This window comes from Mesoplodon mirus (assembly GCF_964341445.2).
Source record: "Mesoplodon mirus genome assembly, chromosome: 5".
In the NCBI taxonomy this organism is placed as follows: Eukaryota; Metazoa; Chordata; class Mammalia; order Artiodactyla; family Ziphiidae; genus Mesoplodon; species Mesoplodon mirus.
This window is the reverse complement of record NC_138980.1, coordinates 84,607,292-84,616,714: the sequence shown is the minus strand read 5'-3', so window position 1 is coordinate 84,616,714 and position 9,423 is coordinate 84,607,292.

Genomic DNA, 9,423 nt, shown 5'->3' with positions numbered 1-9,423 from the left:
TTCTCCTTTTTTAATTATGAGGAAAACAATCCCAGAGGCCTCTCACTAGACTTTCCTCTTTGTCTTGTTTTTCTAATACATGACCATGTGTAACAAATCACTAATAAGGGAAATGAAATTATAATGGCTGGCATAGACTGATGAGCATCTACCCCTGGGGGTAGGGAAGCCCCTTTAAAGATACACAAAAACCTAGTTCCTAAATAGAGCTGGGTTTCTGCCAGCAAAGCAGAAAGGATAAATCTGACCGCTGAGAAGAGGGGGCAGTGCATGCAAAGTGATGAGCAGTGACTGGTGCACCAAAGCATTTAGTAAATATTAGCTGCTATTATTGTCCTATCAAGCCGCTCTTATGGGAAATACAATAGAAGACCCCAGCCTCACACCCCAGACTACGTATTCTGACCTCCATCCAATCTGTCATCAAATAGTATAGTTAATCCTTAGCTGTAGCTTTACTTTCTTTCCCTGACTGTAAATCCTTTTCCCTTGTCATCCTGTTTGTCTCAAACAGTAGCTAATGAGTTGTCTGCCTCCAGCCTCATCGATTTTCAACAATTTTGCATATTGTAACCAAACTGATCTTTCTAAAGGCAGATCTAATCATGTCACCATCTTCCTTAAGAGCTTATCACAATTCCTCATTCCATTACATCTGAAGGTTGAACTCTTCAGAATCATGTCCATGTAGTTGTTCTTCAATGCAGGTGGAGGGAGGCTCCTCTGTCCTTCAGCTCCACCATATGGAACATGCAGTCCCCTTGGTGCAGGAGGAGAGAAACAGAAGACTCCCAAGTAGGGTCTCCATTGTCCACAAAAAGTGAGGTGCCCAGCCCATCTGAAAGAGGCTGAGAAGCACCATCTTGCATTCACCCAGAAGGGGAGGAGGACATACTTTTAGGGAACACTATTGTAATAGATCCAGAGGTGTGCCTCCCAGATCCCCCTTCAAGGAAGGTCTTGCTGCCCAACTGCAGAGAATTTGTGTGTCTCAGCAGCTGAGAGCTGCCTTGTCTGAGGTCACACCTTTCCTGGGGTAGCCCACTTGTAACTGAATGAGGCAGAGGGATAAAGACATGGCCGTTTTGGCCCCTGCACATAACTCCAAGAGGCACTGCTCACTTGAAGACTCGCTGCTGGGGTGGCCAGGGCTTCCTTGTGCTTGCTTCACAGTTGACTTCTTCCTCTTCTCTGTCTTGTTTCACCATTTCTTTCATATGCTTTGATCCTTTATGAACATCTTATACCCCATACTCTACGTGGTGTCTGCTTCTGGAAATTACAACCTGCAACAACTAGTAATTTCTAGCAGAAAGTCCTTTAACCCTCAACTCTTTTTTCTGCCTCAAAGATCGTTACCTAACTTGAATATTTTTCACTCCAGATTTATAGAAATAGAGTTCCCTGAGTGTATCACCAACATTTTGCAGATAAAATGCAATTTATTAAGTACTTAAGGGCTCTTTTTTGTTTTGTTTTTCTTTTCCACTCTCTCATTCTCTCTAAGGCTGCCCATGAGTAGTTAGGTGCTTAGAAGAAAAATCATCTGCCCAGACCCAATAGTTATTAAACCAGGGACGTCTCTGATCCTCCTTTGCCCTTTATAACTTTACAGCCTGTTTCCTTTATAACTAGTTTAAACCACCACTGCCTGGAGCGCCCTTTCCCTCTTCCCTTTGAGGGGCTCACTGCTACTCAGCTCAGCATCAGTACCTCCAAAAAACTTCCAAAGTTATCCCCTATCCTTTCATGGGCTGTCATCCTGTGTTGCTCTGATAGCTAATACCCCAAACATTTATCCCCATCTTGGTGCCTATCAATACTGTATTATAATCATATTTGCCTGTCTAGCATCTCTAATGGCTGACCAGTGCCTGGTACATCTTTCTTTACCTACTTCTCAAAAGGGTTTTGAGTGATTCAGTGTCAGCACATAGTAGGTACTGAAAAGCATTTACTGAATGAAGTTAATAATACTCTTTTTTTCCTCCAGCTTTGCACTGACTCTGTCATCCTAGGAGATTGAGTTAAAAGAGGAAAAAATAGTGCTAGAATGTATTGCAACAAACATCTGTGAGTCTAAAGGAATTTGGTTCATTAATGTTTCTTTTTCAGTTCTGATAGTTGGCTGTACTCGTGGCTGACTACACAATGCGACGTAGCACCGATAACTTGGGAAGGGCAGAGGTGTCTAGTGAATGGAGAACTCTTCCTAGACAGAGCTATTTTCTGTTCTTCTTTTTTTTTTTGTCCACAAGTCCACGTTCAACATCTATGACATGAAAGACCCCTTCAGGGATTACTATCTCAGTCACTTTAGGTAATCACATTCAAGATGTATGTGTGTGACAGGAATTATGGTATGAGTATTCACATTCTGGTTCTCTTCCCTGCCCCCAAATGCTATCCCCATTAATTTTATTTGCAATTAAGCAGATGAGGGGAGAAATATTCTGAGCAAAATGTTCCATGAGGTAAGATGAAGGTGAGTGTGGGAAGAGGATGAGAGTGTAAATATTCATATTGATTTTTTGTGGCCATTGTATGTATTTTTACATATGACCATCAATTTCTGGCTTGTGAAGTAAGTTGATTAAACATTTCCTGCGAGTTTAATGATCAGCATTTGCAGGAGGAAGAATGGGGGTGATCTGTAAACTCCATGGTGAGAAAAAGTGAAATGAGGGGAAAATGCAACCTACAGGGGGATCACTTTATATTCCATGACAACTATGTCATTGTGCGAGTTACTCTGAAAATATGAAGTGAGAGTAAAACATAAGGGCATAGTATCTAAAAAATGTGATTGGATAGCAGGATGAAATATTGCCTGATTAAAAATGTATCAGGGTTAGGAGAATAGGAAGGAATAGGCATTAGTCAAAAAGAACAGGGATACTATCTATTAGAAGGAATAAATATGCACAAAATTAAAAGCTGTATGGGGCTTATATTCATTTAGAAGACACTGATAATAAACACTGAACTGGTAGATAGTCACTAACCTTTTCTATCCGGGATCTCCCAAGTCTCCATGATTCAGTATCTGAAGGATTAGTGCCTATAATTCCGGGCACCTCCAGGACCCTGAATTAATGCCGTCACTAGTGTTCTTCCTGATTGATGAGTGTCATACTGATCATCACCTCTGATGTGCATGAATGTTTAAACATAGCTTCTCTCTGTAAGCAGCAAAAGCCTCAGAAATTTTATTAAATTAAATTTTAATAGAATAAATCCATTTTAGTGTCCTTTCAGTGAATTCAGGGTTACTAAACTAGGAGGTAATTAAATTCGTTAAATTCTCTTGGCAACTGCCTGCTGCTACCAAGTCTCTTTCCTTTAAGGCACAGGGCTGTGGCCTTATCTTCACAGCAGCTCATTCAACAGATCCCAGATGTCTTCCTCTGGTTTATCTTGGGAGCTTCACCCTGTAAAATGAGTTTAGTCCATCATCTCCCCTTATCCGGCTGAAGCACGTTCTGTCAAGGGATTCTACTTTTCCTGAGGTACTTAGCACCTACTGACAATAATCATTTTTCTTCTGAACAGATAAAGAGAGAAAGAAGGCAAAAGAGCATGAAAAATACTTTTTACTGATTTTAAACTAAAGAACAAATGACATTGTCCACCTTATACAATCAAAATAGCTCTGCTTTTAAAGATAAGTTTCTCAAACTTGATGAGCAGCTGATTCTGATGATTTCAATTGTAGTAGAGCATGGTTTACTGAGGGTTTGGAAAAATGATCAACTAATAACATTAAGTCATACAGGGAACTAGGTATTACATTCTTTTATAATAAAAGTGTTCATAACATAAATGGTTTTCTCTGGTCAAGGAATACTTACTAATGGAGAAGTACTTAACCCTTGATAATTACTAAGTTAAAAAAAAACTTTGACAATTAAAAATCCATTAACAATCCTAAGTCTGCACTGCTATCTAGGTGTACTTCAGAGAGTATTATTGTTTGGATAACAAAATAAAATTATGCAAGTGGAAAAAAATTGAACCACTCTACAAAAGAACCATGTTGGGAGATTATAATATCTTTCATGGAATAGTACTTTATTAAAGACCAGAAAAAAATCTTTTATCAAAGGTTGCATCCAAAAAGCTGCCATTAATCTATGACACTGATGCCAATGAGAGCATCATCTTCCAGGTAGAAAGTTCACTTACTTAACTGAATAAAAAGGGAGCATTTTCTAGCATTTTTATTTCACTTCTTATTGCTATGTGCTTTGAATAAAACAATCTCCCTTATTTTTTATAGAAAATAAAAACATGTACATTACCTATGCAATACAAAAAATACATATTTTATTGATTTCATTTTTTTAATTGTTAAATATACAAGTATAAAGGCATGACATGATTTGTGTTTATCTAATAATTAATGATGTTGAGCATCTATTCATGTGCCTCTTGGCCATCTGTATGTCTTCCTTGGTGAAATATCTCTTTAGGTCTTCCATCCACGTTTAAATGGATTGTTTGTTTTTTGATATTGAGCTCCATGAGCTGTTTGTGTATTTTGGAGATTAATCCTTTGTCAGTTGTTTCATTTGCAAATATTTTCTCCCATTCTGAGGGTTGTCTTTTCCTCTTGTTTATGGTTTCCTTTGCTGTGCAAAAGCTTTTAAGATTAATTAAGTCCCATTTGTTTATTTTTGTTTTTATTTTTATTACTCTAGGAGGTGGGTCAAAAAAGATCTTGCTGTGGTTTATGTCAAAGGGTGTTTTTCTTATGTCTTCCTCTAAAAGCTTGAAAGTGTCTAGTCTTACATTTAAGTTTTTAATCCATTTGGAGTTTATTTTTGTGTATGGTGTTAGGTAGTGTTCTAATTTCATTCTTTTACATGTAGCTGTCCAGTTTTCCCATCACCACTTATTGAAGAGGCTGTCTTTTCTCCATTGTATGTTCTTGCTTCCTTTGTCATAAATTAGGTGCCCATATATGTGTGGGTTTATCTCTGGGCATTCTATCCTGTACCACTGATCTATATTTCTGTTTTGTGCCAGTGCTATACTGTCTTGATTACTATAGCTTTGTGGTATAATTTGAAGTCAGGGAGCCTGATTCCTCCAACTCAGTTTTTCTTTCTCAAGATTGCTTTGGCTATTCAGAGTCTTTTGTGTTTCCATACAAATTGTAAGATTTTTCTTTTCTAATTCTGTGAAGAATGCTATTGGTAGTTTCATAGGGATTGCATTGAATCTGTAGATTGCTTTGCATAGTATAGTCATTTTCACAATATTGATTCTTCCAATCCAAGAACATGGTATATTTCTCCATCTGTTTATGTCATCTTTGATTTCTTTCATCAGTGTCTTATAGTTTTCTGCGTACAGGTCTTTTACCTCCTTAAGTAGGTTTATTCCTAGGTATTTTATTCTTTTTGTTGCAGTGGTGAATAGAATTGTTTTCTTAATTTCTCTTTCTGATCTTTCATTGTTAGTGTATAGGAATGCCAGAGATTTCTGTGCATTAATTTTGTAGCCTGCAACGTTACCACATTCATTGATTAGCTCTAGTAGTTTTCTGGTGGCCTCTTTAGGATTCTCTATGTATAGTATCATGTCATCTGCAAACAGTGACAGTTTTACTTTTCTTTTCCCATTTGGATTCCTTTTATTTCTTTTTCTTCTCTGGTTGCCATGGCTAGGACTTCCAAAACTATGTTGAATAATAGTGGTGAGAGTGGACAACCTTGTCTTTTTCCTGATCTTAGAGGAAATGCTTTCAGTTTTTCACAACTGAGAATGATGTTTGCTGTGGGTTGGTCATATATGGCCTTTATTATGTTGAGGTAGGTTCCCTCTGTGCATATGTTCTGGAGAGTCTTCCTCATCAATGGGTGTTGAATTTTGTCAAAAGCTTGCTCTGTATCTATTGAGATGATCATATGGTTTTTATTTTTTGTTAATGTGGTGTATTTTAACACCAATTTGTTAATGTGGTGTATCACATTGATTGATTTGTGCATATTGAAGAATCCTTGCATCCCTGGGATAAATCCCACTTGATCCTGCTGTATGATCCTTTTAATGTGTTGTTGGATTCTGTTTGCTAGTATATTGTTGAGGATTTTTGCATCTATATTCATCTGTGATGTTGGTCTATAATTTTCATTTTTGGAGTATCTTTGTCTGGTTTTGGTATCAGGGTGATGGTGGCCTCATAGAATGAGTTTGGGATTGTTCCTTCCTCTGAAATTTTTGGAAGAGTTTGAGAAGGATGGGTGTTAGCTCTTCTCCAAATGTTTGATAGAATTCACCTGTGAAGCCATCTTGTTCTGGACTTTTGTTTATTGGAAGATTTTTAATCACAGTTTCAATTTCATTACTTGTGATTGTTCTGTTCATATTTTCTATTTCTTTCTGGTTCAGTTTTGGAAGGTTATACCTTTCTAAGAATTTGTCCATTTCTTCCAGGTTATCCAGAGTTGCTTGTAGTAATCACTTATGATGCTTTGTATTTTTGTGGTCTCTGTTGTAACTTCTCCTTTTTCATTTCTAATTTTATTGATTTGAGTAATGTCCCTCGTTTTCTTGATGAGTCTGGCTAAAGGTTTATCAATTTTGTTTATCTTCTCAAAGAACCAGCTTTTAGTTTTATTGATCTGTGTTATTGTTTTCTTTGTTTCTATTTCATTTATTTCTGCTCTAATCTTTATGATTTCTTTCCTTCTACTAACTTTGTGTTTTGTTTGTTCTTCTTTCTCTAGTTCCTTTAGGTATAAGGTTAGATTGTTTATTTGAGATTCTTCTCGTTTCTTGAGGTAGGATTGTATTGCTATAAACTTCTCTCTTAGAACTGCTTTTGCTGTATCCCATAGGTTTTGGATCATTGTGTTTTCATTGTCATTTATCTCTCTTTTTAAATTTCCTCTTTGATTTCTTCAATGATCTCTTGGTTATTTAGTAACATATTGTTTAGCATCCATGTGTTTGTGTTTTTTACATTTTTTCCCCTGTAATTTATATCTAATCTCATAGCGTTGTTGTCAGGAAAGATGCTTGATATGATTTCAATTTTCTTAAGTTTACTGAGGCTTGATTTGTGACCCAAGATGTGATCTATCCTGGAGAATGTTCCATGCGCACTTGAGAAGAAAGTGTAATCTGCTGTTTTCAGATAGAATGTCCTATAAATATCAATTAAATCTATCTGGTCTGTTGTATCATTTAAAGGTTGTGTTTCCTTATTAATTTTTTTGTCTGGATGATCTGTCCATTTGTGTAAGTGGGATGTTAGAGTCTGCTACTATTATTGTGTTACTGTTGATTTCCCTTTTCATGGTTGTTAGCATTTGCCTTATGTATTCGGGTGCTCCTATATTGGGTTCGTAAACATTTATAATTGTTATATCTTCTTCTTGGATTGATCCCTTGATCATTATGTAGTGTCCTTCCTCATCTCTTGTAACATTCTTTATATTAAAGTCTATTTTATCTGATATGAGAATTGCTACTCCAGCTCTTTCTTTAGATTTCCATTTGCATGGAATATCTTTTTCTATCCCCTCACTTTCAGTCTGTAAGTGTCCCTTGGTCTGAAGTGGGTCTCTTGTAGACAGCAAATATATGGGTCTTGTTTTTGTATCCATTCTGCGAGCCTGTGTATTTTGGTTGGAACATTTAATCCATTCACATTTAAGGTAATTATTGATATGTATATTCCTATTACCATTTTCTTAATTGTTTTGGAATTGTTTTTTTAGGTCCTTTTTTTGTGTTTCCCACTTAGAGAAGTTCCTTTAGCACTCATTGTAGAGCTGGTTTGGTGGTGCTGAGTTCTCTTAGCTCTTGTTTGTCTGTAAAGCTTTTGATTTCTCCATCAAATCTGAATGAGATCCTTTCTGGGTAGAGTAATCTTGGTTGTAGTTTCTTCCCTTTCATCACTTTAAATATATCATGCCATTCATTTCTAGATGTGGAGTTTCTGCTGAGAAATCAGCTGTTAACCTTATGGGAGTTCCCTTGTATGTTATTTGTCATTTTTCCCTTGTTGCTTTTCATAATTTTTCTTTTTCTTTAATTTTTGTCAGTTTGATTACTCTGTGTCTCAGCGCATTTCTCCTTGGGTTTATCCTGCCTTGGGCTCTCTTCGCTTCCTGGACTTGGGTGGCTATTTCCTTTCCCACGTTAGGGAAGTTTTTGACTATAATCTCTTCAAATATTTTCTTGGTCCTTTCTCTCTTCTCCTTCTGGGACCCCTGTAATGCAAATGTTGATGTATTTAATGTGTCCCAGAGGTCTCTTAGGCTTTCTTCATTTCTTTTCATTGTTTTATCTTTATTGTGTTGCATGGCAGTGAATTCCACCATTCTGTCTTCCAGGTCACTCATCCGTTCTTCTGCCTCAGTTTTTCTGCTGTTGATTCCTTCAAGTGTATTTTTCATCTCATTTTTTGTATTGTTCATCTCTGTTTGTTTGTTCTTTAATTCTTCTAGATCTTTGTTAATCATTTTTTGCATCTTCTCGATCTTTACCTCCATTCTTTTTCCAAGGTCCTAGATCATCTTCACTATCATTATTCTGAATTCTTTTTTTGGAAGGTTGCCTATCTCCACTTCATTTAGTGGTTTTTCTGGGGTTTTATCTTGTTCTTTCATCTGGTACATAATCCTCTGCCTTTTCATTTCGTCTGTCTTTCTGTGAATGTGGTTTTCGTTCCACATCCTGTGGGATTGTAGTTCTTCTTGCTTCTGCTGTCTGCTCTCTGCTTATTGGCATCATTTAAAATGTGCTTAGTCAGTGGATTCTTTTTTAAATATTAAAACACTATTATCAAAGGGCAGATTGAAAAATAGAAAGTTGTTCCCTTTTAGTTCCCCAAACTTTTATCAGGTTCTGCAGGTTATCTCACACAGCTGTGCCTTATGAGAGGCAAGGAACTGTATTTATTCAGCAGCTTCTCTGGGGCAGTGAACTCTGAGCACTTGCCAATAATTAGCATAAGTAACCAGCACATTCCCAGTTGTCAGGCACTTTTGAGTCTCCAAGTCACCCTCAAAGGAGGCATAACACAGACCAGCCTATAGTGCTTCCACCTATTTCAGTTCTGTGCTTGTTGCCCTATGTATCACTTTAAAATGCAAATATCTCTTTTAATATTTGATGATTCATGCCTGCTTCTTCCTCTCTCATTAAATTATCCCTCCACCCACCCCCACACCAAGGTGGGTCTCTGGATTGCAGACCAGTTTCCAAGAACCTTAGAACTGAAAACCTTTCACTTTCTACCCCGTGTCCTCTCCTTTTTTATTTGCTGTGGTCTCTGTGGCTGAGAACTATTTCTGGAGCAGTGCAGGCTAACAGCCAAGCCTTAGTGCACTTCTTTCTTCAGTTTTCACCTAAGTAGATCTCAATATCATGCTGGCCTCAGGAATAGAGGCTCCTTAGAATACTTTG